This window comes from Trachemys scripta, chromosome 3 (assembly GCF_013100865.1).
Source record: "Trachemys scripta elegans isolate TJP31775 chromosome 3, CAS_Tse_1.0, whole genome shotgun sequence".
Lineage (NCBI taxonomy): Eukaryota > Metazoa > Chordata > Testudines > Emydidae > Trachemys > Trachemys scripta.
The window spans coordinates 177,615,480-177,641,004 of record NC_048300.1 but is presented as its reverse complement, the minus strand read 5'-3'; the positions used below and the strand labels follow the sequence as shown (position 1 = coordinate 177,641,004).

The 25,525-nt window shown below is 42.4% G+C and overlaps 1 long non-coding RNA gene across 1 annotated transcript; it reads left to right on the top strand.

The window, feature by feature from the left end:
* The first annotated feature begins 195 nt into the window (after nt 1-195).
* On the top strand, nt 196-24,534 carry LOC117874047. The gene is made up of 3 exons (XR_004644881.1): nt 196-358; nt 23,410-23,483; nt 24,444-24,534. It is a non-coding gene; the product is annotated as an uncharacterized LOC117874047 (long non-coding RNA).
* Nucleotides 24,535-25,525: the final 991 nt, after the last annotated feature.

Below are 25,525 nucleotides of genomic sequence, written 5' to 3'. Positions count from 1 at the left end.
AGGAAAGGCTCTGTGCAATTGCAAAGTTTATTATTATAATTATCCTGAAAGCAAATATTGCGTTAATGAGTCGGAGGTAACTACATCTTTTTCACTAGGAGTCAGTACACACCAGTTGCAATAGTCTGAATACTTGGTTATTCATTCTTGAGTTTAGTAATGATCTCTCTCTCTCTCTCTCTTCAGTGGCTGTGTTCATCTAACCTGGAGATTGGTCCCAACTTCCCATTGCCTGTGCAAGCCTTCCCAATCTATAAAATCAGAGGGAAGAAGACTCACCATTTTCAGGGCAGCATAAATTCTTGTGGTTACCTTCCTCAACGCCTGCTTTGAATGGAGATTTATCCTTATTTTGCAGGTATCTTTAATTTATGATGTGATTGGTGCTTTCCACTACTAACAAAATGAACGTAAGGCAAACACAATGAAAATGAAGTTAGGCTGGTGGTTGGAAGTGGAGTGGTGTCCATTGTGGTACACAAAACGGATGGTTTAAAGTTTACCTAAAGGGACACCTGAGTGTTCCCCTTCACATAGGGATGTGTTGGGGATATCCAGAGGCAGGGCAGAAGTGTGAGGCTTTTCATGGATCCCTGGTTTGGTGAAACCATCCTTAGAGTATCATTCTAGCCACCATGAATTAAACCAGCTCTGTGTCTGTTCTCTCTTGTATAAGGGAGCTGGCCCATTACTGGGAAAGACATAAAGATGACTCAGAGCCACCTTCACCCCACCTTGTCAGGTGAGCATGAGGACAAAGCTGTGTGTGTGCAATGGCATGATCTGTATATACACAGGTTACTTGTTCATAGACTTTGGGTGAAACTGCATGTTTCGGGAGTCAATTAGGTGTCCAGACATGAAAAAGTGACCCATAGCACAAACTTGCCTCTCTGCCTGCCAAGACCCAAATATGAGATGCAAAGTGTGAGCAAGATCCAAAGTGCCGGGGACAAATTATTCACTCTTCATGCAGGAACATAAAAATGGCCATACTGGGTTGGACCAGTGGTCCTTCTAGCCCAGTATTTTGTCTTCCAACTCTGACCAGTGCCAGACACTTTAGAGGGAATGAACAGGACAGGGCAATTATTGAGTGATCCATCCCCTACCTGGCTCTGCATGGCTCCCTGGTAGCAGCAATATATCCCTGCTGCTCCTAGGTGGAGGAACAGACAGGAGGGGTTTGGAGTGTGGGAGGGGATGGAGGGCATAGGCGCCAACTTTCTCCAGCACTGGTGGGTGCCCGTGTCCCCCCTTTCCCCTCCCGTGGCCCCACCCCATTCCAACACCATCTCCAAAGTCCCCGCCCTAACTCCGCCCCCTCCCTGCCCCAATTGGATCCCTTCCCCAAATCCCTGCCCCGGCCCCGCCTCTTCCCTCAGCCTGCCGCGTTCCCCCCTCCTTCCCTGCCCCGTGAATTAGCTGTTTCGTGGCACAAGAGCTGGGAGAGGGAGAAGCAGGATGCAACGGTGTGCTCACGGAGGAGGCGGAGGTAAGCTGGAGCAGGGGGGTTGGGCAGGGCAGGGAGCTGCCGGTGGGTGCTGAGCACCCACCAATTTTTTTTTCCGTCGGTGCTCCAGCCCCGGAGCACCCATGGAGTCGGCACCTATGGTGTGGGTTGGGGGTTGGCACATGGGAGAGGGCACAGGGTGCCAGATCCGGGCAGCGCTCATCTCAGGCAGCTCTCCGCAAGCAGCGACCTGTCCCAGCTGCTCTTAGGTGGAGGCATGGCAGGCAGCTCTGCACAAAAACAGATATAAAGTGACGTCTCCTTGTGATGGAGAGCTCTCTATGCCTGGCTTCTCACCCAGGCCAAGAGACACTCCGTTATGCCAGACTTTGAGCAAGTCTGCTGCCTCCAAGACACTGGAGCCCTATACCTCCAGGGCATCTAAGAGGAAGACACGGGACTCCTTTCATAAGCTCTCAAAGGAATGTGTCCCTGGCTCACAAAGTAGAAAATCTACCTCTAAGAAGTTGAAGTCATTGATAACCTCAGCTACCCTGGTGTTACCAGCTCTCCAATCAGGTACTTGCAAGACTGCTGGTTCCTCGGGTACCCAGAGTACGGCTAGACTGAAAGACGGCAAAGCCTTGGGCCCAGAGAGATTATTGGTACTGTTAATGGACCAAGGGGGAAAAAAAGAGCTCTTCCTCTGCTTCCTTGGTACCAAAGAAGCCTGCTCTGGCTCTGGCCGCACTTCCCTTGGAGTGCACAAGATCTTTGGTACCACCCATCGGAGTGCCTGAGACCTAGAGCACTGTCAACGCCCCCAGCCACAATCACCTCAGTGTAGATTACAGGCTTTTGGTACTGATAACACTTTTGGTACCAGAGGAGTTCCATTTCCCCCAGGACCTGGCTGTACCTGAGATGCCCAATTCTCCGTTGCTTGGTTCCAATGCATTGTCAGTACTGAGATTGTCGGTACATCAAGATCATCTGAAGTTTGCCCATTAGCAATGGTTTCACCTCAGATTTCTTCAGGTGCTCCACCATTCCAGAGTGAGCTTGAGGAAGAGGATTCTGATGAAGACTTTGGCTCAGTGTCTCAAGTGTCAATTCAGGGTTCTCCCCTTCATTCCTATAGAGGCCCCTTTCCAGAAGCCTCCACTGAAACTGCAACCGCTCAGGGACTACAATTGCCACTAATGCCTTGCTGGTATGAACACCCTTAGATGCCTCCTTTTTATGCCTTATGTACCTTCTCCCTGGCCATATTGGGGCCCTCGGGCTGCTCATCACCAACGATTTTCCACCCGCTTATAGAGAGCGGCAACCTTCATCACCTGCTCCCCTCCAAGAGACCTGACCCTAAAAAGGAATCCTTTGAGAGCAGGAAGCTAGAGGCAATGAAGAGGTCTCTCCTAGGGCCAACATCTCCTCTTCATCTCTGGATGAAGGAGTCATGCATCCTCCACCATCCTTGGCGGATGACACAGTTAATGAACATGGAAGGCAGCAGCATGCTAAAGCCACACCTCTTGAAAAATACCATTAGAGTCTAGACTTATTGGGGAGAAAATCTTATTCCTCCACCTCCTTACAATTTAGAATTGCCAGTTACCCAACATTAATGGCAAAATACAATCACATGAATTATACCAAGCTGAACTCTATTGTGGACCACCTGCTGACAGAGAAGAAGGAACATTTCTAGGCAATTATTGTGGAGGGCCAACTACTTGCCAGAACAGACCTACAAGTCTCCCTTGATGCCTCTGATACAGCCACCCGTTTAATCGCTACAGCAGTAGTTATGAGAAGGGCTTCCTGGCTCCTACTCTCTGGATTCCCAAAAAAGGTCCAGAATGCAGTAGAGGACCTTCCTTTTGGTGGGTCCAAGTTGTTCACAGATAGCACAGATGAGTCTCTGTGAACATTAAAGGACTGTAAGGCAACCTTATGTTTTCTTGGTATTTACACACCCACCTTCAAGAGAAACCTCAGCAAGTCCCAGATGGCTCAGAGATCCTGACCTGTCCAATTCCTTTCCTCCCAGAGGTCATATGAACTGCATCAAAAGAGGCAAAGATTACAGAGAAGGAAACTGTCCACTTCTCAGACTCCCACATCACACCCATCCACCTCCAAGCAGCAATTTTGATGGGTTGTTTGAGGGTTTGAATTGCCATCCTCATTCTCTTCATCTGGACTGATTCACAAGCCTTCCTCCCTTTGGCGACCACCTTCACCACTAAAGGTGGACTTGGGTGTCGATCACTACAGACAAGTCAGTTTTGGAGATCATCTCCACAGGATACCATCCACTTTACTACACTTTCACCAACAACCCTCCCTTCCACATCCCTCTTCAGGGACCCCTCTGTCTGCAGCAGCCAGAACCCCCTGGGCCTGCTGCCGAGCCTCCCCGCCCAATGGCTCGCTCCACAAAGTGGTATGAGCCTCTGGGGAGAGGAAGTGGGGCCGTAGCAGAGCCACAGTGACTGAGGGCTCCTCTCTGCCCCTGTCACTGGCAGGAGCCCTCAGCTGGCTGCCGGCTGGGTGACAGAAGTTGGTGGGGAAGGGGGGGAGGAGGGAGGGAGAAGGCAGCCCTGGGCCCACTGGCTGAGAGGGGCTGGGACGGGTGGAAAGGAACCAGCGCCGCCGCTTGGCCGCAGCACACAAGTGGAGTGCCGGGTTGCGCCAGCGCACAGTGCCCGCTTTGGCAGGCCACCCCAGCTGCCCACCCCAAAGGCTGGCTCTGATTGGCGTCTCAGCAGCTTATCTCCCGGGGGTTCAGAATATGACTGCATATGCACTCAGCAGGCACTTCTTCCAAGACCACGAGTGGGAAATAGATTACACCATCAGTGGGGCACTCCTGAGATAGACTTGTTCACCACAGAGTTAAACAAGAAATGTACCTGCTTCTGCTCGAGAAGCAGACTGGGTCACTAATCCCTGGGGGACGCTTTTCACCTTCATTGGTCATCAACTCTCCTGTATGCATTCCTGCTGACTCCCCTAACAGCCAAAGTTATGATCAAAATAAAGAAAGACAAAGCCAGAGTCATCCTAATAATTCCTATGTTTCCTGGACAAACATGGTTTCCTTACCTGACGGAGCTAGCCGTTTGCTCTCCGATCACTCTCCATGCCACTCTTCATCTCTTCTCCCAGGACGATTTTTCACTCAGTCTCACAGTGATTCATTTCAAGACATGGTTGGTCGATGGCTGACAGGATTAGAGGCCATCTGCTCAGAGGACATAAAAAGACTACTTTTACACAGGAGGAAACAACCTACTCACTACACTTACTCTCAAAAATAGATGAGGTTTGTCAGTTAGTGTGACCATGTTCCACTGATGACCTCATCACATGGACTACATCCTAACTCTAAAAACCTCAGGGCTATTAATGAGCTCCATTAGAGTCCACCAGCAGCCATCATGGCTTTCCATCTCCCTGATAGAGGGTTATTCTGTCTCTGCCCACACAACCACAGAAAGATTCCTTAGAGTGCTTGGAAACCTCTATCTACTGCTCCAAAGCCCTACTCTGGTATGGGACCTCAATCTGGTCCTTAAATCCCGCACAAGACCATGGTTTGAACCAATGGCTACCGGCTCCATTGGTTAATGAAAACAGCATTCTTGATTGCCATCACATCAGCGCAATCGGTTGGAGAAATAGGGGCCCTGATGGCACACCGCCCTTTCACAATATTTTTAAGGCTAATGTCATGGTGCGGCCACACACCAAATTCTTACCTAATGTTTCTTCCGAGTCTCATATCAATCAGCCCCTTCCCTGCATCTAGATAACCAGAAGGCACTGCTGCACACCCTTGACATCAGGAGAGCCCTGGCCTTGTATGTGGATGGGGCAAAGTTCTTTAGAAAGACCCACAGGTTGTTTGTCTCACTAGTAGATAGAGCAAAAGGGTCTGCAGTCTCTAACCAGAGGCTTTCCAAATGGATATCAGCCTGCATTACTCTTGCTACGAATCTCTCAATATTCAACCATCTTTGAATATATGCACTCATTCTACAAGGTCCATTGCCACTTCTATGGCCTTCCTCAAGAACATGTCCATTACTGAAATCTGTAAAGCCACTACTTGGGTGTCTATACATATGTTTACCGAACACTAAGCTATAAATCACGATTCTGCTTCTGATACTGTGTTCAGCTCATTTGTACTTTCCTCCCTACTGGACTTGGCTCTGAAGCCACTCCGCCTAAGAGGGAATTGCTTGTTAGACCACATCTACACTACCATTTATGTCAGCAAAACTTATGTTGCTCTGGGGTGTGAAAAAACACCCCCCTGAGTGACGTAAATTTCACTGGCATAAGTGATAGTATTCACAACACTATGTCAATATAGCTATTGCCTTTCATTGCAGGTGGTTTAATTATGTCAATGGGAGAGCTCTCTCCCATTGGCATAGAGTGGCTACACGAGAGATCTTACAGTGGCACAGCTGCATCGGTACAGCTGTGCTGCTGTTAGGTCTCTAGTGTAGACATAGCCTTAGTCACCTAGAGTGGAGCACCCACAGGGACACTACTTGAAGAAGAAATGGTTACTCACCCTGTGCAGTAACTGTGGTTCTTCAAGTTGTGTCCCCCTATGGGTGCTCCACTGCCCGCCCTCCTTCTCTTCTACTTCGGAGTTCTCTGCTATGGAACTTCACGGTAAAGAAGGAACTGAGGGCGGTTCACCCATGCAGTGCTATATAACAATGGCATGTGCCATGAGACTGACTAACACGCATGTGCAGGCCGAATGAACACTTCCATGAGAAATCCCTGATCAAAGGTGCAGGGGGCGGTAGTGCACCAAGAGTGGAGCACCCATAGAGGGACACATCTCAAAGAATCACACTTACTGCACAGGGTGAGTAACAATTTCTTTAGTGGTAACAGCTAATTTAAACATTATCATTTTGCATTACTTTGCACTTATTGATATTTAATTTCATCTGTCATTTTGTCACCCAGTCAGATCGTAAGGAGACTTACAATGCCTTCCTTTTAGTGTAAATTATTCTTGCTAGCGCCTCTGTTTCATGTTTTTTTATTTCTGATGTAAATAATTTGCTCCACTGAAAGGAAGGGGGAGAACCAAATATATATGGACTGTAGGTAACTTTGGTACTAAAATGACATTCCTTGAAATGAGGGAGAGTTGAGACAGGGCCACCTGGGGGTGGGCGGAAGGGGCAGTTTGCTCCAGGTCACCCATTTGAGAAGGACCCCCAAACCTGTGGAATATGAATGAGTGGTGTTGCGATCTGCCACGTGAGGTCAGTGTGTCACTCTGGTTTGGCTGGTAAACCTGAATTGGCAATGTGACTCCATGGACCAGGTTGAAATGCCACTCACTCAAATTTGGCTCTGCTGCCCCTCCATCATGCCAGAGGGGTGGCCAGGCCAGACCTCAGGGTACTGTGATCTTGTATGCCACATTGCAATGCTTGGAGCAGCAAGCCGGACTGAGGCCTGCAGGACAGGAGCTGCCACTGCAGGGTGAATATGAAGTGGGCTTTCTAATCGCCCCTCAGCTGCAGGGTGGGAAGGGTAGAGGTCCACAAAAACTTTTGTGCGGCAACAGTGTAAGTGCTGGACTATTCTCACAAATGGATTTTTTTATTTATTTCTCCCACATACTTTTGAAATATCAATATGCTTGTTATTTTAAATGTGTTTTTCTGCATTTAGAGTAATCAGAAGAACAAGCAAAACAGAATCCAAGCGTACTCATTTCTGTTAGTGCCTGTCTTCCAAAACAAAATATGTTGGGATGTCTGGTAGTTACATTCATGCTATAAAAATCAGAACACTCTTGATAGCTGCCTTTTCTATGCTAATAAAAATAATTACAATAATACTGTACTTTACACATCTCTAACACCTATTCTGGGATCTCAAAGCAATTACAAACGTGCATGAAATTATTTATTGCAACACTCATGTGAAGTAGGAAACTGAAAGCTAGGAGGAACAGAGATGTGCTTTGTGCAAGGTCACACAGCAAGTCCTGCCTCTGAGCAGTTTGAGGTTTGCCCATCACAGTGTCATGATAGAAGTTGCACATGTTGTTGTGAGTGACATATTCTTTAAGGTTGTCTCTGTAGGTTGGGGTCATTAAAATGTTCCCTTTCTGCCCTGCGGCCCTGTGCATGTGCCAGCACATTTTAGAACTAAAGCAAAGACTTGGTCCTTGACTCCTTTACACCCTTGACACCTTTATACCCCAATTCATAGGGTAATTAATTGGGTAATGAGGGAATTCACCCCATTGTGGAGAATCACTTTAAGTACTACTTAAACCCTTTTTAGGGCCTCAATGGGATACATGTGACACATAGTCCTTGTGCAGGCACTCTGTATATGAGTGCATTTTGCCTATAGTCCTTAGATAAAGGCTAGTGGCTAGATAACAACTAAAACTCTACTAGCTAGTCAGTGAGAAAGTATTTTCCAGCATCTCTACGAAAGCTGACTGTTCTACCCTCTTCTTGGTTGGAGGCTAGCTATCCAGACAGCCGAGTACTGGAGGGGCTTTACGGTAAAAATATGAAGAGAAAATTAGGGGCCTTCATTCAGAAATATCGGGTGGATCTAAATGATACAATGGCTCAGTGCCTGAGAAGCGGACCATTGGGCCTCCCTGGCAAATACAGAATGAAGATAAATCATACTGTTGTTTAGAAGCACATTACTGATCCAATACCACCAGTTTTTCTTCTAGAGACAGATAAGATGAATCACTGCAATGAACAGGAATCATTCATATTGCCACATGCACATCCACATGGATAAGATTTAAACTGTCATTTAATTTGTTCTCCATTAAAGTTCATGTACTTTCACAGCCATGGTGAAAGCCTTTGGGAGTTGGGGAAGGTTTGAGAATGCAGTCTGTTCCTTTTTTTTTGTTTTTGTTCTGCCTCATTTATAGACTTAGCACAAAAGGCAGGAATTACATTGCTTTGCAGTAATTCCTGCACATCAGGCTAGTTAGGACTATTTCATGGCAGTGAGCTCTGTTTTACCCAATAACACTCCACTGATATGCACAGAGCAAAAATCTTCCAAGACCTATGTAGTTTATGTAATCCAATCCTCATATACACACAGATTGAAATGTTGCATTACATTTTTAATAAGTGATTCCTAGAAAAGCTGCTTCAGAAACATTTTAATAAAATGACAAGTATTATTTATCCAAAGGCTGCCTGCTTGTACTGATTCTCTCTTAACAATGTAGGACTAGATTTAACATAATCACTTTTTTTGTGGTATAGCTAGAAGATGTCATTGAATTTCCAATATCCTGTTATCTTCCTTAGGCCCTTTCCCATACTTAGCAACAAGAAAATCTGAATGCAGTTATTCCTCTAAAATCATGAGCGGTGTGGCTTAGTGAATAGCATGGTAGTCGTTTACCCCTGGGAACTTTCAGCTAGCATTTGACTTACAGTGCCAAGTAATATGATTTGAAGATGCCTGTGATGGGAGTAACGTGGCTAGGTGGGCCAATTAACCATCTAGGCTGTACCTGAAGGAGGAGCCAGGAGGGTTAATTAGAGATGAAACTCATCGGGACAGGAACTAGAATGGCCTGTATAAAGCCTAGCAGCTGAGAGTTGAAGGGGGCTGCCTGTGAGAGAGGCAGGCTGCAGTCACTCTCAGGCTAAGTCTACACTACCCGCCTGAATCGGCGGGTAGAAATTGACCTCTCGGGGATCGATTTATCGCGTCCCAACGGGACGCGACAATCGATCCCCAAATCGACGCTCTTACTCCACCAGCGGAGGTGGGAGTAAGCGCCGTCGACGGGAAGCCACAGAGGTCGATTTTGCCGCCGTCCCTACAGCAGGGTAAGTCAGCTGCGATATGTCAAATTCAGCTACGCTATTCGTGTAGCTGAATTTGCGTATCTTAAATCGACCCCCCCCTGTAGGGAAGACCTGCCCTCAGGGTGAGAGAAGTGGAGTGAACTTCTGGAACAGCCTTCCAAGGGGAGCAGTGGGGGCAAAAGACATATCTGGCTTCAAGACTAAGCTTGATAAGCTTATGGAGGGGATAGTATGATGGGATAGCCTAATTTTGGCAATGAATTGATCTTTGACCATTAGAGGTAAATATGCCCAATGGCCTGTGATGGAATGTTAAATGGGGTGAGATCTGAGTTACTACAGAGAATTCTTTCCTGGGTGTCTGGCTGGTGAGTCTTGCCCACATGCTCAGGGTTTAGCTGATCACCATATTTGGGGTCGGGAAGGAATTTTACTCCAGGGCAGATTGGCAGAGGCCCTGGGAGTTTTTCACCTTCCTCTGCAGCGTGGGGCATGGGTCATTTGCTGGAGGATTCTCTGGACCTTGAAGTCTTTAAACCATGATTTGATGACTTCAATAGCTCAGACATAGGTTAGGGGTTTGATACAGGAGTGGGTGGGTAAGATTCTGTGGCCTCCGTTGTGCAGGAGGTCAGACTAGATGATCATAATGGTCCCTTCTGACCTTAAAGTCTATGATTCTATGAAGGCAAGGTAGGAAGTAGCCCAGGGATACAGCAGTAAGGTTTAGGGTGCAAACTTTGACTGCTTGTTGTAGGGTCCCTGGGCTGAAAACCAGTGTAGAGAACAAGCCTGTGTTCCTATACTAGCTGCTGGGGAAGTGGCATCATTAAGGGGCAGTGAGTCCTGAGAAACTTTGATATATGCAACCCTGCCCTCGGAAAGGGAAAACTACAGTGACTTGGCAAGAGGGCCCAGCCATGAAGCAGGAGCAGTCAAATCACAGAGAGAGAGCACCCTGAGTTGCAGAGAGAGAGAGCGGTGGCAGGGCACGTGGACACGAGGCAGAAAGGGGCATTGAACCTGAGAAGAGCCAATCCCCAGAGCAACCAGAAAGAGGCGCCCTTTTGGTGAGTGGTACCCCATGACAATACCTTACATACTTCCCAGGATAAACCATATTTTGAGGGCTTTAGGAGTGTATAGGGCTTGGGCTGGACTCCCGAACTGGGTGAATTTCACCCTGCAGTTTACAGGGCCTGCTCAGGGTCCTAAGTACCCATAGGGGAAAATCCTAACTCCTTTGGCAGTAGTGTGGTGCAGTTCCAATGTGTAAGAGAGGTAGGATTCTGGGGGAGTAGAGTGGTGATGGAGCTCAGCTCCATGGGGACACCTGTGTGAACCAGGTGGAGTAGGGCAGAGAGATCCCCAAGTCACAGAGAATACGCGTTATTGGGCTGGAGAAGCCCCTGGAAAAGCACCACAGCTTCAGTGGGAGGTGAGAATTCTTCCCATCCCTCCCCTGTGCATATGTTCAGTATTAGAATCATAGAATATCAGAGTTGGAAAGGACCTCAGGAGGTCATCTAGTCCAACCCCCAGCTCAAAGCAGGACCAATTCCCAACTAAATAATCCCAGCCAGGGCATTGTCAAGCCTGACCTTAAAAACCTCTAAGGAAGGAGATTCCACCACCTCCCTAGGTAACCCATTCCAGTGCATCACCACTCTCCTAGTGAAAAAGTTTTTCCTAATATCCAACCTAAACCTCCCCAACTGCAACTTGAGACCATTACTCCTTGTTCTGTCATCAGGTACCACTGAGAACAGTCTAGATCCATCTTCTTTGGAAACCCCTTTCAGGTAGTTGAAAGCAGCTATCAAATCCCCACTCATTCTTCTCTTCTGCAGACTAAACAATCCCAGTTCCCTCAGCCTCTCCTTATAAGTCATGTGCTCCAGCCCCCTAATCATTTTTGTTGCCCTCTGCTGGACTCTTTCCAATTTTTCCACATCCTCCTTGTAGTGTGGGGCCCCAAACTGGACACAGTACTCCAGATGAGGCCTCACCAATGTCGAATAGAGGGGAACGATCACGTCCCTTGATCTGCTGGCAATGCCCCTACTTATACGGCCGAAAATGCTGTTAGCCTTCTTGGCAACAAGGGCACACTGTTGACTCATATCCAGCTTCTCGTCCACTGTAACCCCTAGGTCCTTTTCTGCAGAACTGCTTCCTAGCCATTCGGTCCCTAGTCTGTAATAGTGCATGGGATTCTTCCATCCTAAGTGCAGGACTCTGCACTTGTCCTTGTTGAACCTCATCAGGTTTCTTTTGGCCCAATCCTCTAATTTGTCTAGGTCCCTCTATATCCTGTCCCTACCCTGCAGCGTATCTACCACTCCTCCCATTGTAGTGTCATCTGCAAACTTGCTGAGAGTGCACTCCACGCCATCCTCCAGATCATTAATGAAGATATTGAACTGGTTGCCAGCTAGACATGGAGCCGTTGATCACTACCCGGTGAGCCCGACGATCTAGCCAGCTTTCTATCCACCTTATAATCCATTCATCCAGCCCATACTTCTTTAACTTGCTGGCAAGAATACTGTGGGAGACTGTATCAAAAGCTTTGCTAAAGTCCAGGAATAACACATCCACTGCTTTCCCCTCATCCACAGATCCAGTTATCTCCTCATAGAAGGCAATTAGGTTCACCCAGACTTGGTGAACCCAGGTCACCCAGACTGCTCCTTAATGTAGGTTAATTAATTATGGTACTTTGGGTGAAGTTCACCCAACACAAGGCCCTATGAACCTTGTGTTGGGTGAACCTCACCCAAAGTACCATAATTACCAGGTTGTGTTCCATGGAAGCCTGAAGATGAGCCAGTGTCAGGACGAGTTTGCCCCCATGCTGGGCCTCAGCTAGAATCACACTATTGGGGAAAACTGGCAGCTTTTCTTGATCTATAGACAGGATTTCTGTTTACACTGTCATTAATCATAGTAAGTAATCCCCAAAAAGCGACAACGAATCCTGTGGCACCTTATAGACTAACAGACGTATTGGAGCATAAGCTTTTGTGGGTGAATACCCACTTCGTCAGACGCAGACACATGTCTGACAAAGTGGGTATTCACCCATGAAAGCTTGTGCTCCAATAACTCTGTTAGTCTATAAGGTGCCACAGGACTCTTTGTGGCTTTTTACAGATCCAGACTAACACAGCTACCCCTCTGATACTTAATCCCCAAAAGTGTATCCTCTCAGAGTTTAAAGGTGTTTGAAAAAAACTGTCCTGTGCAATTTCTTATACTGATATAGATACTGAAAAAGAAAACTCACAGGAGCATTATTAGCTATTTCTCTTAATTACTTTTTGGTTCACATTAGCTTTCTTTATTTCTCACCTGCTTATGAAAAGGAAATGAAAAATGATCTGTGCAATTTTTGACAGTGAAGTGCTACTATGAGAAGCATATGGAGTATCCTGACAGCTGCTGTATATGAATTAGTCTTAATCTCATCAGCAACTGTGCTGTTCAAGTTTAATTCAGACTTTATATGCAGTGAAGCTTCTGTTTTGAAAGCTACTACACAGCCTTTTAGTAGTTTACAGCTGACGCTGTGGATGTGGTTTATAACCAATATAACTATGGATGTGGTTTATAACCAATGATAATGAATTCTGACTACCCTAGGATGACTATTTTGTCCTGGGTAAAATATTTGCATACTATTTTCTGTGCTTCTTTTTATGACTTTTACCCACAGCAATGAATATTTTTATTCGTACAATCTGAGTTCACAGCTGCAATGGTGGGCAAAAAATAAAATCCCCCCCTGTGTAAAATGAATGTTCCCTAAACTATTTATGAAAAAGATAAAAAGGTTAGAAAAAAATCTTCTTTTCTCTTTTTTTTCCCTGCCGCTTTTACAAATTGATGATTTTTATCCAGCACCGTAGTTCCAGGGGGTGGCTGTATGTGGCAATGGCTTATCAAAGATACATACGGATGCTTAAATTAATTAGGAGAAAGCATACATACAGGAATTCACTACTCGAAGACAACAGGAGATATGAAAAGAAATGCAAGGCACAGCCTTTTCCATGTTTAAAAAGGTAGTCTTATAAAAGTACGAAATTATTTACTTTTTTTGAAGTGCCTTTTAAACAAAACCAGGATGATCCAAGATTCCCTTATTGGAGATAAAGGGGAGAACTTGCATGTTCTAAGTAAGCAATCAAGACATGGGACAGTTCTTGGGAATTTGTGACTGCCTGGGAGGAAGGAATGGTTTAAAGTCTTAACTCCAGCTAGATATTAATCCTCAGGAAATACCAGGAGTTGAAGTTGTCATTGATAATATGAGATAAAAAAATGCCAAAGAAAAAAAGCAAGGGTTTGATCCTGAAAACATGTAAGTAGCTTTACTTTCATGAATATTTCCACAGAAGTTCAACGGGACTACGCAAATGAGCAAAGTTATTCACATGATTTAGTATTTACAGGATTGAGCCCTAATTGTATAGATTTATGCTTGTTTGTTAAAATAAGTTGACCATTTTCAACTGGAATAGGCAAGATATTTCAACTCAAGTCCCACTTATATCTTTAAAATAGAGTGAATAGGCCTTGTGCAGTTTGAAATTCACCCCTATGCAGAGGGGCTGCGCAAGGCTTATGTATGACAAGCTCTGTTTTGAGGACTAAAGTGAGTGCCCATAGCTCTGCATAGTAGTGAATTTCACTTGGATATTGGCTTACTAGATTGCTTAAATCATTCTTCAGATTCCCATTCAGTTTGTAACAACTACTTGTAAAAGGTATTTATAATGGACTTGTGTGCTAGCAGTTCATTTTATGCATCTGTAGTAGTCCTCAGTGAGTTAGATGGCCTAGTGGTTAGCACACTTAGTGCCACCTCCAAGTTGCAGTCCAGGCTATCTTTTAATCAGGAGTGCAGTGAGGTGGGCAGGCAACTTGAGCGCTTCCTATAGTAGAGGCAGTGGTAGGGGAGTCCGGTCCCACCCACTCCACCGGGCTCTGAGTCAGGCCTTAGGAAGGTCAACAGTGTCTGGCCCCTGAAGGTGCCCTCCAAGTTACACTCCCCAAGTCACTTCCTAGCATCTGCTTTTCTCTCCCAGCTTCCACTCCAATATAAAGTGAAAAGAAAATGAGAAGGCAACCAAACCATTAGTCCCAACTGGACTCAGTGTACAGTCCTATTCCCTCAGGGAGGCTTTTCTGGTGCCTCTGTCAGTAGCTTCAGGGTAGGTCTGTCCTCTTCTCCAGCCTCCTCGCTTTTGAGCTGGGTTGCTCTCTTTTTAACCCTTTCTCCAGTTGGAGCATGATTTGTAGAGAGGTGTCAGCTACCTGTGCCTAATATGGTCCTTTAACCCCATCCAGTCCAGTGTAGGGTTTATATACCCCATCACAGCATCATAATGAATAATACTTAGCACTTACCTTGTAGCATAGCAGCACTTACACAACATACTTTACACAAATTAATGCGACGTTTTGATATGTAGCAAGTGATTTCTGTGCATACACTACTTTTAATTTGTAAAGCAGTTTGGGATGAAAGGCCCTAGTAAAGGGGTGGTGGTTATATTTTTTGTATTATATTGGGTATTCATTTTTCCTTACACATCAACCTAAAATATTGGGAATATACTGTTTTTATACCTCTAAAATATTACTTCTAGGCTAGAGAGTATTTTTTCTTCTGTCTACCCAAAGATTTATAAATCATATTCAGGATGATAAATTACAGTTTAAAAAATATTGTCCAAATCTTGTTTTCCTTACTTAGGTGAATAATCCGACTGAAGGGAATGGGACTACTTACCTGAATAGGCTGAGCAGAAATGGCCTTTCTACCTTTAAGGGGAGAGGAAAGTACATTGCACTTATTTTTCAGAGAGAAATACTGTGTATATTACAATACCAAAGACTGAATAAAGCAATGCAAATTTTGTGTTAGGCATTACAGAGATGATAGCCAGAACTGTTTCATTTATTTTCAGCTAATAGTTCAATATGTTTAACAAGTAACCACTGTATTGTACTAAACAAAATCTGTATTTTTGAAGCTATCAGATCAATTTCTTAAATAATTTGCAGTTTCTTTTTAAGTATTATTCTAGATAACACAAAAGACCTAGGACTTTTGTTAAACTTACAAGTAAAAGGAAACACCTATTAATTTCTCCATGAAAAGAAAATGTTTCTATATTATTTATATAGAGAGTAGGCTGTCGATTAATCGCAGTTAACCCATGTGATTAACTCAAAAAAATTAATCATGGTTAAAAAAAGTAATTACGATTAATCGCACTGTTAAACAATAATTGACTACCAATTGAAATTTATTAACTATTTTGGATATTTTTCTACATTTTCAAATATATTGATTTCAATTACAACACAAAAGACAAAGTGTACAGTGCTCACTTTATATTATTATTTTTATTACAAATATTTGTAAAAATGATAAACAAAATAAATAGTATTTTTCAATTCACCTCACACAAGTACCATAGTGCAATCTCTTTATCATGAATGTGTAATTTACAGATGTAGATTTTTTTGTTACATAACTGCACTCAAAAACAAAACAATGTAAAACTTTAGAGCCTACAAGTCCATCTGTCCTACTTCATGTTCAGTCAATCACTAAGACAAACAAGTTTGTTTACATTTATGGAAGATAATGCAGCCCACTTCTTATTTACAATGTTTCCTGTAAGTGAGAACAGTCATTTGCATGACATTTTTGTAGCCGGCATTGCAAGATATTTACGTGCCAAATTTGCTAAACATTTGCATGCTCCTTCGTGCTTCAGCCACCATTCCAGAGGACATGCTTCCATGCTGATGACGCTCATTAAAAAAATAATGCATTAATTAAATCTGTGACTGAACTCCTTGGGGGAGAATTGTATGTCTCCTCTTTGTTTTACCCACATTTTGCCATATATTTCATGTTATAGCACTCTTGGATGATGACCCAGCCCATGTTGTTCGTTTTAAGAACACTTTCACTGCAAATTTAACAAAGCGCAAAGAAGGTACCAATGTGAAATTTCTAAAGATAACTACAGCACTCGACCCAGGGTTTAAGAATCTGAAATGCCTTCCAAAATCTGAGAGGGACAAGGTTTGGAGCATGCTTTCAGAAGACTTAAAAGAGCAACACTCTAATGTGGAAACTACAGAATCCGAGCCACCAAAAACAGAAAATCAACATTCTGCTAGTGGCATCTGACTCAGATGATGAAAAAGAACATGCGTCAGTCCACACTTCTTCGGATCGTTATTGAGCAGAACCCGTCATCAGCATGGACACATGTCCTCTGGAATGGTGGTTGAAGCATGAAGGAACATATGAATCTTTAACGCATCTGGCACGCAAATATCTTGACGCCAGCTACAACAGTGCCTTGCGAATGCCTGTTGTCACTTTCAGGTGACATTGTAAACAAGAAGCAGGAAGCATTATCTCTTGCAAATGTAAACAATTTGTCTGACTGATTGGCTGAACAGGAAGTAGGACTGAATGGACTTGTAGACTCTAAAATTTTACTGTTTTATTTTTGAATTCAGTTATTTTTTGTACATAATTCCACATTTGTAAGTTCAACTTTCATGATACAAGTACTGTAGTGCAATCTCTTTATTAGGTTAATTGAAAAATACTATTTATTTTGTTTTTTACAGTGCAAATATTTGTAATAAAAATAATATAAAGTGAGCAATTGTATTATGTGTTGCAATTGAAATCAATATATTTGAAAATGTAGAAAACATCCAAAAATATTTAAATACATGGTATTCTAATTTTTTAATAGCGTGATTAATCTCACGATTAATTTTTTTAATCGCTTGATAGCCCTAATAGTGAGTAAGAATTGTGCATGATGCATTACCGATATGTAAGAATATAAGGTCTTCTCTGCCTCAAGGAGATTAATTCTAGGAACCATGGGCCTGATCCAGATCCCCAGTGAAGATTTTTGTGGGTGTTAGATTGGGAGCCAAAATTCTCATTAGGATTTTTCCGTACATAAGAGATTATCTGTGGCCCAAAGTTTCTGTGAGAACATTTTCTTCAGGGTGGTGGACTATAGACCCTATAGATTCATAGACTTTAAGACCAGACAGGACCATCATGATCATCTAATTTGACCTCCTACATGAGTTACTGAAGTCCTCAAATCATGATCTAAAGACTTCACATTACAGAGAATTCACCATTTACACTAGTTTAAACCTGCAAGTATCCTGTGCCCCGTGCTGAAGAGGAAGGTGAACCCCCCCCCCCCCCCCCCAGGGTCTATGCCAATCTGACCAAGGGAAAAACTCCTTCCTAATCCCAAATATAGCAGTCTGTTGAATCCTGCCGAAATGCTCAGGGTTCAACAGCCACACACCTGGGAAAGAATTCTCGATAGTAACTTAGAAACCTCCCCATCTAGTGTCCCATCACCAGCTTTTGGGGATATTTGCTACTAGCAGTCGCAGATCGGCTACATGCCATTGTAGGAAGTTTCATTAAACCATTCCCTTCAAATTTACCAGGCTCAGTCTTGAAACCAGTTAGGTCTTTTTCCCCCACTGCTCCTCCTGTAAGGCTGTTCCAGAACTTCACTCTTCTGGTAAGAAAATTTCGTCTAATTTCAAGTCTGAACTTTTTGATGATCAGTTTGTGTCAACATTGTCACATAACTTAAATAACTCCAATTGTGAGGAATCAGGGGGCATGGCCCTCTTAACCCACATGCCCTGAGACCTCTAAGGAAGGCCTGCAGATCTCAGGGAACCCATGAAGTTATTTACATAGATCCCCAGTGTTTCCTTCACTACTCCCTAGTCTGCTCTTGCCCCATCCATAACAACATGGTTGTCTCTGGATGAAACATCCCCATCAGATACTTCACTAAACAATTCCACAGTGACTTTGGAAGCAGCATAATACAATATTGGCATCATCAGAACTATCTTACACTACAAATTCTTGATATCTCTCAGGTTATCTTTCAAATGATATCACAAATAGCTCACTGCAGTTTAGCTTCTTTAAATAGTGCAATTCTAAGAAAAGTCCCTTTTTTCTGTTTTATGGCTATAGTTTCTCAGATAAAATTCCTCCCCCGAAATGTCATAGATACAAAATGTTCAGAGAAAAAACCTAGATGAACCATAGCAATTTAAAAGCACTACTCCCTTTATTCAACCTCATCAGTGCCTATCAATCATAATATATATGGGCAACTATCAGGAAGCTATAACAACACTATTATTCTCTTGAGTAGTGCCCTGGCATCAAACTACGCTATCAGTCCATATACACATGAGTCACTGGGATCATTCACTTGAGTAAGATCTGGAGGATATAACCCTTTATTATTATTTTTGTATTCATTTAATATTTATATTATAGTAGTACGTAGGGGTCCCAATCAGGATTAGGGCTATATTATGCTAGCCATTGTATAACACATAAGAAAACATTGGGTGAAATCCAGGCCCAGCTTGAAGTCAATGGAAGTTTTGCCAATGACTTCAAGAGAGTCAGGGTTTCACCCACAGTCCCTGCCTCAATGAGTGTACAGATAAAGAAATATGTGTAGCAAATCCTAGAAGATCTAATGAGGCTATGTTAAGGATATTTGGGCTGCCTCATATTTGAATAGCGTTGGCTCAGTGTTAGTCAGGATATAAGCATTTTTTTAAATGTTGCACTCTCTCATAAAAGCATGAGTCTACTGGTATCTTAGTTTTGGCCTTTATAACAGGTTCCCAATGGAAATACTTTGAAATAATTTTGCATTAATTACATAAATGATAACAAGCTCTCATTCTGTAGCAGAGTCCCCTGGGTAATCTTGCATCACAATGTCTTATAGCTAGTGCTGAATGAATAGTTTGGAAAACAATGCAACTCTATAAAAACATGAGGCATTTAGGGGTTAGTTTATTTTTAATATGCCTGCAAAACTGTTGAAGATTTTCTTAAAAGATGTAAATAACTATTTTTCACTTTAGCAAACCTCTTCTCTCCCCTGTCAGTGTAGATGGGGAAAAAAGAGGTCATAACACGGGCATTCTGGCTGGCCTCAGAAAATCCCCCCACACGCTATAATCTTGTGGGTGAAGTAGTTTTATTCTAATACATGACACATGATGAATTTATAGAGACCAGTAGAGCCTTCACAGATTAGCAGCTGCATAGTCCACAATTTTCATGACTAGTTCCATAAGTTAGAATTGAATTACCCATTGTGTATATAATTATGGCTGAATTCCACCAGAAACTCAATTTCCCTTTATTTGCATATTATACCTTAATTAATTTTCTTTACCAATAAATATTTAATTATAGTACAATAATGTCTTAATTAAAACTAAATTAAAATTTTGGACAGTTAATTTGAACCATTACCAGCCTCTCTATTAGCTTATAGCAATTTCTAGTCAGCTGCAAATTGTCATAATTTTTTCTAAAAAGACCTTAGCCATGGTTTGATTTATTAATAAAATCATTATCATTTCATTAAATTTTGTCTTTCTCAATGCAGAATGATTTTCAGCTGATTGGCATGCAGGAGGAATATCCTTTTCAGTTTATCATCATAATTGATTGACAGACCTGAAGGCATGCAAAGTGCTATTCCTTTTGATGTTAGTCTCTCTAAAACTTTAGGAATGGAGACAGGACTGGGACTGTTGAACCCCTATAAAAAAACCCATCAGTTAAGAAAACATCCTGCATGAATATTTAAAAACACATGACAAATAGAAATTGGATGGAATATTCTAGCAAACTTCAAATAGATGGCTGGAGGCATAGAGACAGCTCATCTATTTTACTTATGTCTGGATCAGTGGGTACCTGCTCTCCTGGAGCTTATCATGCAGCCCATACATAGGTAAGACTCTCTTTGGCTGCAGTGTGTGAGACCTGCAGAATCAAGACATTGAATATCATCTGTACATGGAATAATGCCCTTGAAAACTCTGTTCTGGGGAACAGTATCCCAACCACTGATCATTCTTATGCTTTGATGGGAGGAAAACCTCTGGAAAGGACATAAACATATTGTGACACTCACACATATTGCATAACTCTGTTACCAGAGCCAAATTAATTGAGTGCAGGCCCTGGGAATAAGGATTCAGACTCCTGAGCATTGTTGCGTAACATCTGTTGGGACACTATAAAACAATTTAGAAAAGACTCTCAAATGTTAAGCTTCCAAGCCATAACTCAAGCAAGCCCTGCTGATGATGTGGTTCAGACAGTATTAAGGGGCCAAACTATGCCACTTAAAGGGGGTAGTGGTCCCTAGCTGCTGGCTGGGAAGTCTGGGCAATATGATTCCATTAAAGCCATGCTGTCAGGGAGCCAGTGCCCTTTGGCCCTGTGTGTCCCCTCATCTATGTGTGATCCATTTGGTTTGTAGGCCAGAAACTCAGTTTTTTTACACGGAGAGGCAAATTGTTCCCCTGATGGAAAAACTCATAGGAAGCTCTCGAGGGGAATCTGACAGATTTTTCTGGCTCCTCCATGGGTTTTCCTAAAAGAGGCACAATCTGGCCACTAGGGGATTTAAACCACAGTCAGTCAAGTCAAATAGAGCATTTAAGTTCCATCTCATATACAATAAGTTATAGTCCATTTTCTTTTGGATACATTTATTTATTTGGACTTGTAAATATGACTCCTATCTCAAGCACTGGGCATATATGTCCATTAAAAATAACAAAACTCACAATAAACCAATTACAAAACAAGGACTCTCCTTCCCCAATAACCAACACCCACCTTCAGTCCCTGAACTTGGTCCTTGCAGAATGCCTGGGAATTCAACATATTTAGGCTCCATTACTCAAGCTGCTTGTGAGGATCGACAGATCTGTTTATCTCTCTTGGCTATTTTTGTAACTGTGGGGTGTGATATTACCCATGGCACAATCTGGACTGATGAACAGCTGTGTGCCCTCAGTTCTCCAACCCGGGGTGCCTTTTATACTGTTTTGCTGTGAGAGTTACCACTACTGGTCTTCTCACACACAGCCTCCAGCATGTAAGTTATTCCTAGTTATAGTATATAAGTGCTATAGCCAGCCACTCTTGAATTACAGTGCAAAGAAACACCAACAAATTCCCAGTCCCAGATTTCCCCCCGGAAATATACGTCTTGAACTGCCCAGCTCTCTCCTGGACAATACAAGCTGATATAAAGTCAATCATTTTATTAATAGAAAAGCTGGAGAATATAGCCCATTATTATTTACGTATTAATGTAATATTTACAATATGCACAAGTTCTGTTATCCCAAATGGAATTTCCCAAACACTTCAATCCAAACATACCAGTTTAGATAAAACAATAAAACATGTTTATTAACTATAAAAATATATGTTTTAAGTGATTACAAATAATGAGGAATAAAAGTCAATTGGTTACAAGAAAATAAAAATAAAATACAACTAATGCCTAACTTAAGATGAAGTGAATTCAGAGCAAAGACTCACTCACCGCATGTTTCAGTAGTCTTACTAGCTGAATCTCTTTCAGTCAGGATCCCTCCCCCCAGTCAAATGATTCTTTCTTTGTTTAGTGATGGTCTATTTGATTTTGCTGACCCATGCCTAATGCGTTGGCTAGCCTTTTGTCTCTGGAGAACTGGTTTGTGGCTGTTCCCTCTGATTTGGAACATGCCTAGTAATACTGTACAGAAGAATCCTATAACGTTACATGCTATGTTGCCACATATATTTTATCAGGACAATAATGATCAGCAAATTATGAGTTTTTGAATGATACTTCACAAGGCATACTTTGTACAAAATTTATCATAGTCCTGTAAAAGGGGTGAATATAGGGGTACAGATTGTCACCTGATATTTGCCAAAACTCTTCCAAAATCTACTAACTGGCCATCTATATTTGAACCCCAGTTCTATGATGATATGTGTTCTTAACTTCACCACAAGTTAGGAAAATATCTGATAACAACATGGTTTCTTTCCAGTTATTTCATAATATAAATAAAGTTTTGAGCTCCCAGTGAACCAACACAAAACATATGTCACCCGGGAGGAGGACAAAATTAATACATATCTACTCTTAAAATACATATTAGAAAAAACCTCAGCAGTTCAATTGAATGCCTGGGAATGAGCAATACAGACTATTAAAAATAATAGTTTTTCTTTTCCAGGAGAAAAGTGCTTCCTCAGAAGAAGGAAAAAGTCTTTAGCAATAATCCTCATGCAATAATCCAGGGTGCCAATCAATATTGTATCCAGCATAGTTCACAATCAATACACTGCAGTAAAAAAAAAAAAAAAAAGCGTGTGTGTGTGTATGTAAAGACCAAAAGGATGGAAAGTGTGATAACCTAGGGGTATAAACAAAGTTCATAATATTGGCTGCTGAATGGAGAAATGAAGCAGCTAGTTTAAAAAAGAAAGAAAACATTGCTTCTCCTCAGATAAAATATTGCTCCATTGCTAATATTTATGGATTGCACATACAGCGCAAAGCACAATGTAAAGATGTTTCTAAGGCCCGACCATTCCTCTAAGGCCCATATATCTCCTAATTGCAGTATTTCACCAGTGAAAAAAAATCCTGTACATTAAAGGAAAGGTAGAGGTTTAATTTGGCTCCTAAGGTTTTGTGACTACATAGGACTTCACGGTGTCTGAATTTCAGAGGCATCAGTGGATAGAACTCAGCACCTCCTTTTCCAGAATCTTAGGCCCCCCACCACTTGAGTTAGTCTGTTAATTGTAATAGTGTTAGGCTTTAGGTGCATGCACATGCATGCGTACACACACACACACACATGCGTGCATGCACACACTCTGAATTGCTATCCACTTTAGATATAATTTTCAGGCAATAGATTCTTCAATCTGCTCTTAATGCATTTCAGGATAACGATTTGTATAGCAAGATATAAAATGATTCCTTTGGGGGAGGAAGTAATTATTGAGTTCAAAGCTAAATTAATAGACTTTACAGCATCTTTTTAATCTTGGGCTAATTCTCTTATGAGAGAGCTCTCAATGGCAGTCACTGCCAGCTGCGTCCCATGAATTGCAATGTCTTTCTGCTGCAGAGCAAAGGAAAATACCCTTCAACTGTGACTTCTTCATACAGAAGAAGATCCATACTGCAACACCAAAATTACAGGTAAGAAAATTAATTTTCCTGTATACACCATCCAAAGGAATAGACTTTAACCACCTAAAAGAAAAGTTTTGGGGTTTGATTCTCTCCTGCAAATTTAATAAATCAATTTATCAGGAAGAAGAGCTGATGGGTGTCCACTATGGAACCAGCCAAAGAGAGAGAATGGTAGGGATAGGCTATTCTGCCAAGATTAAATTCACCCCTTTGAAGAAGATTAGCAAAGAAAACCAAGGCACCAGTGAATCGCACTGAAACTCTGACCCCCTGTGGAGGAATGACTTTCAAATCCCAGGTGAAAAAGGCAGAGCCAAAATGCATAAGACACAACTCTGGCATCATCTGGGTAATCAGTGCAAGCAGAGGGAAGCAGAGAAGCCAAAAAAATAAAAATAAAGAAAAAGCTTCACACCCTGGAATGCTCAGGAATGCTCTTCCAGGACTTTTATGGGGACTTTTATGGAAGAATGTTCAGTAATATTACTTATGAGTGATAGTTCCAGAAATACTGCATGTGTGTTCCAGCATTTCCTTGTTTAGGACTCCAACACTGCTCCAGAGGTGTTCAGCATAGGCACTTATGCTGGTGTGACTGCGATTAAAATTTGGTCATTGGAAAAGTGTTTGAAGGTGACAGATGTTATATAGATTTAAAAATGTTATTACAAGCAACTCTATTTAATTTGGACACATTGAGTTGAAACAAATGTGACAGAACATTCCTCAAGAAACTGATTTAGCCTAACGATAATGAATGGTAATCACGGCTGCTTAACTGAGACAGTATTGGCACACAATATTAGTTAGTGCCTAGATACCTTAGTGGTGAGTGACTAAGTGTGAAATGCTAGGCTCTTGTCTAAGGCCTCTGTCGGGGCAACTGCATCCCCAATTAAAATACCTTATCTTTACTGGCAGCTAGACAAATATTTCCAAATTATACAATTTACTTACTGTTTGCAGTTTTGCAGGCCAGGAGAGCTTTGAAGCCTATATCACATTCTACATTCTTTGAAGACTAGAACACATTCTACTGATTTCTTTTCTCCTCCTTTATACTTTTTAATAAAATCTAGAAATATGTTAACAAAACAGTTCTACTACAGATGTTTACCTCAAGTTGTAGCAAAAATTGCATGTTATTATACTGCACTTGTGAAATAACATATGACCATACAATTAACAATAATATTGTTATGCACATATATATGGTTAGATTTGAGTACAGAATAAAGTTTATAAAAGAAAACTTTCTTTTGAATTTTTGATCTCATCCCCTTTGTTTCTTTTTTTTGTTGCAGTCTCTCTAAATTTGTATCATTCATGTTCTGTTCTTACTTTCTTGTTTTTATTATTTATCTTTGCCCTCCTCCTTTTTTATAATTCTGTTTCTTAATATGTGACTCTATATATTTAAGCACTCTGTTCCCAAGATGTATTTAGAGGCGTACCTACTTATTTCACAAAAAGAACAGGAGTACTTGTGGCACCTTAGAGACTAACAAATTTATTTGATCATAAGCTTTCATGGGCTAAAACCCACTTCATCGGATGCATGCGGTGGAAAATACAGTAGGAAGATATATATATATACACACAGAGAACATGAAACAATGAGTGTTACCATACACTCTATAACGAGAGTGATCAGTTAAGGTGAGCTATTACCAGCAGGAGAGGAAAAAAAAACTTTTTGTAGTGGTAATCAAAATGGCCCATTTCCAGCAGTTGACAAGAAGGTGTGAGGAACCATAGGCAGGGCTGGCTCCAGGCACCAGCCCAGCAAGCAGGTGCTTGGGGCGGCCAATACCAAGGGGCAGCACTCCAGTCACTATTGGGGCAGCACGTCTGGCTCTTCGGCGGCAATTCGGGGCGGGTCCTTCACTCCCTCTCAGAGCGAAGGACCAGCTGCTGAATTGCCGCCGAAGACTGAAGCGGCGGCAGTAGAGCAGTTCGTGATCGCAGCTTTTTTATTTTTTTTCTTTTTGCTGCTTGGGGCAGCAAAAACCCTGGAGCCGGCCCTGACCATGGGAGAGGGGGGAATA